At 42.4% G+C, this 4250-nt stretch overlaps 1 protein-coding gene across 1 annotated transcript in view; it reads right to left on the bottom strand.

The window, feature by feature from the left end:
* The window catches only part of LOC139747474 (uncharacterized), a 271738-nt gene extending 267774 nt beyond the window's left edge, over window positions 1-3964 (bottom strand). The window contains exon 1 of the mRNA XM_071659839.1: window positions 2751-3964. The gene's annotated coding sequence lies outside the window, so the exon portion shown is untranslated. The remainder of the gene's footprint in view (window positions 1-2750) is intronic.
* Between the last annotated feature and the right edge of the window lie 286 nt (window positions 3965-4250).

Here is a 4250-nt window from a genome sequence, read left to right as displayed (position 1 = left end):
AACCATGGAGACATCATACACTCCTGCCGCAAACCTACATTCACTGAGAACAAATCACTTTCCTCTCTTCCTACACGTACACATGCCTTACATCCTCGATAAAAACTTTTCACTGCTTCTAACAACTTGCCTCCCACACCATATATTCTTAATACCTTCCACAGAGCATCTCTATCAACTCTATCATATGCCTTCTCCAGATCCATAAATGCTACATACAATGTGTGTGTGTGTGTTGTCACAGACGGTCTATCGTTCGGAGTGTTATGACTTGCAGATATGGTCCGGACAAACACACACACACACACACACACACACCACACACGCACACACACACACACACACACACACACACACACACACCAATTAAGCCAAGTCTCCATTTATCGACCAACCCTGAAGGGAGGATGAGCACCTCGGTTGGGTGTGTGCCGACTGCTGCGCCCAGGATTTGAACCTATGCTGGTCCGACCTCCCGTGGGCCTATGCTGCCTCATGGTCAGTAACACTAATCACTACACCACGCAGGTCCGCGCTTGCGCGCGCGCGTGTGTGTGTGTGTGTAATTTTCCGTTAAATACCAATATTGTTTTACGTGGCAGTCTTGAGTATGCGAACTTCGGATTATTTTTGTCCCACCCTTCCTATATAATGGGTGCCCAGTCCACCGTCCAGTGTATATATATTCCCTGCCAGCGTCTGCTTTACACACATCCCTATATCGCTGCACACCGCCACACATTGCTTGCATACATGTGTCTTCTTCCCTCCTCACTTTGTGGTTCTGCTTACTCTCCGTCCCTCATCCTCCTCACCCGGCCGTTATACGCTCATCACCGTACCGCCTCCGGCCGTCGTCTCAATTAAGCCCAGGCTGTCGAAGCACCCCAGCCCTCACACCCGCTCCGTTTTCATTTCCAGACTCGAACATTTTCACTTTTAAAATTACGAACTTGTGTCATCCCACATCCAAGATGTGAGTGTCATTTCTACATCTCATTGTCTCTCCGCATATGAGTCAGGGCTTAGAGTATAGTCCGGAAGAGTTAGACTTATAAGTCTCATAAAAGAAGAAAAGTTTGTGACACAAAGTAACACGTTTTTATTTCAGTGATCTTCATAAAAAGTTACGGTACTATGCTTGTTACACAGAGACTGAGTCTCGCGTATGTTTATGGAGTTGAGGTTGTTTATAAGGTAATCCTTGAAACTATGAATTAGATAATCCTTCATATGTGTGTGTGTGTGTGTGTGTGTGTGTGTGTGTGTGTTGATGTTCACACTAGTCAGTGATGATAGTTATGAAGTCGCACTTCGGTAGGAGGTCAGATGATTTTATTTGACATGTATTTTTAATACTTGCTGCACTGCGTGTTTCACCGAGACACTCCACCTCATCATACATACATACATACATACATATATATATATATATATATATATATATATATATATATATATATATATATATATATATATATATATATATATATATATCCAGACTCTATGAACAGTCCAGCATTTGCAAAGAACCAAAGTTCTTCCTGCAGTATATACAGTATATCTTCCTCACTTTTCAGAGGCACCTGAGCCATGATACTGCTATAAACATATTCCAAGGTCTTCTCCTGCGCGAGGCAGATAATACCATTTAAATCTGTTTATGAAAAAAAATAGTCGGCTTTGAGTGTGCGTGTGTGTTGTCCAGTTTTTCCTCCTCACTGGCTTGGCTCAGTTTGAGGAAGGCAGAGTTGGAAGCCCAGTTCAGGTTGGTGCATTATAAGTGATGTCACGTTTTCTAGTGTCCTTGCAGTGGTTCTAGTGTTATATAATTACGATTTAATTCCCAAATGTGTTAAGAAAGCTTTTAACTAGGGTGATCATGGGAGGGGTTTCATATATTGCCTGCGTAAAAATTCACACATAATGAGTTGTTATATATATATATATATATATATATATATATATATATATATATATATATATATATATATATATATATATATGTGTGTGTGTGTGTGTGTGTGTGTGTGTGTGTGTATTCACTATCACATCCAGTAATATTATGAAAAAGTTATTAAGATTATACCGATACAAACCCATATAAAGTATCAGATATGCAAAAAGACCAAGAACAGTCTCATCCATTCTTAAAGAGAATATATATATATATATATATATATATATATATATATATATATATATATATATATATATATATATATATATATATATATATATAAATAATCGTGTCACTGGAGTGGTCGCAAGCTACATGTTTTTTTTCGGGACACGATCTATTAAGTGCAGCAGCAGCAGCAGCAGCCATGTTAGCTTGTAGTCCACAGCTGATTTGCCCGATACAGCGACGAAGGTACGGCACACATCACGTCTACAGGACACGACATCAGCCTCACCGACGTCTTGTGTTCCTTGATGGTAGCCGGACATACTCGTAAATTAGCTGTCAGCTTTAATGTATCGCTTGTATCAAACATGTTATCACCACTGTTTAGGTGTTGCTCGCTTCCAGTAATCATTTTCTTGATGTGTTCTTAGCAGAAAAAAAAAAAATGGATGAGGATATGCCATCATACATGATATGTCAGTAATCTGGTGGACAGAATAATGAATCGGTCGTTCATAGAGCCAGAGGGAGAAGGGGAGCTGAGGGAGTGTGAATATTGTTATGAAAACATTTCCAGACAGCGACGGTGTCCACACAGCCTCTGTATACAACATTATCCTACCTGAGTGCGGGAGTGACAGTCCAGCGTGGTGAGGGAGGCGATGAAGCAGCTGTCTGGCGGAGAGACGCAAGTGGTCAGCGCCTCCAGGAGGAGTCGTGGTCACTACTGTAGAGGGAGCAGATGATCATCTCTGGCCGCCTGCGGGACGTACGCCTCGCAGGCCAGTGTGACAAACCTCAGCACGTGTCGTCGACCCTACCAACACTGATAAATAGGCCTCTGGCAGTTCTGTATTTGGTCTTATATTCGATTAGTTATTCTAATCCTTGAAGAACTGGCAACCCAGCAAGATAATCCCAGTTCCTTTTATTTATTCAATGGTATTTGTTTTCATTCTGTCGTCGAGAAGTAAGAGCTATCGTCAGAGGATGGTGTCTTCTACCAGTGGAGGTATCGTAAGACCAAAGGAATATGGTGATAACTAGGAATATTCTTGTAAAAAAAAAGCCTGATTGATGATGATGATGATGATAATCTTGTATCAGTACTGTCACAACTTCTGGCCCTCCGTACACTGCTGGCCCTATTTTTGCCTCCACATATGACAGTTTACTGCGGTTGACGTCACTGTCAGTAATCCTCGTCCAGCGTCACTTTCCCGTGCTGGAGAATATGATCACCTGCTCTGTTATATTAATGCAGTACTTTCCTCAGTCTCTGGTCATGTTCTGACATTTTCATTTTTTTTTTCTCTTAAAACGACACAAATCACATGTTTTATGTTACAAATGTTTCAAAGTTGAGTCTCTTGCAAATTTCACTTTTATGGATTGCTACTTTCCATGCGTTAAAATCTCTGACAGACACTTTATAGCAGTTCAGTTACATTAGCACAAACGCACGTTTTGGTATCGAATTTTTGTCAGGTATCACTAAGTATGGGATGTTTATAGTGTTAGTAAGTACAGACAGCAGAGAGTAGCATGATAAGTCAGGGACGTGACCACAAGCCCAGGAGTTAATACTCCATCGTATTGCCACGCATTCTTCCTCGTCTCTCTACATGTAAACACACTATTTGAAACGTTGATATTCACCGCATGAAAGTGTAAAGAGGACGACGGTATACGCCTGGGTGTCGCGACGCCAACAGCTGGCTCAGAAATAAAAAATCCAAGGGAGGCGAGGGTCGCGTGTGAGAGCGAGGCACACAGCGGCCAGCGAACGTCTACACCCGACCGTTTCTCCGGCAGACTGAACCACTCTCCTAGAGCGCCGCTGAGCCGCCCCTGCCTCTCCCTGCACGGACCGCTCCATGCACCGCCCCCAGACGACTGCCGCCGCAGTTACCGTGATGATGGATACCGTAGTCTCTGTTGTCCTTACGTACAGACGTGTGTTGCGTGTGATGGAACGTCAGAGGGCTGCGTTGATGCACGGTACAAGGTGTGTTTGAATGGTCATGAACGGTTATAATTGTACATTACACTGCTTGACTGTGAAACAAGAACACACTCTCCTGTGGATACGAGGATATGCCTATGAATATCTTGGAATATT

Source organism: Panulirus ornatus, chromosome 68 (assembly GCF_036320965.1).
Source record: "Panulirus ornatus isolate Po-2019 chromosome 68, ASM3632096v1, whole genome shotgun sequence".
Lineage (NCBI taxonomy): Eukaryota > Metazoa > Arthropoda > Malacostraca > Decapoda > Palinuridae > Panulirus > Panulirus ornatus.
This window is presented reverse-complemented; position numbering and strand designations above follow the sequence as displayed.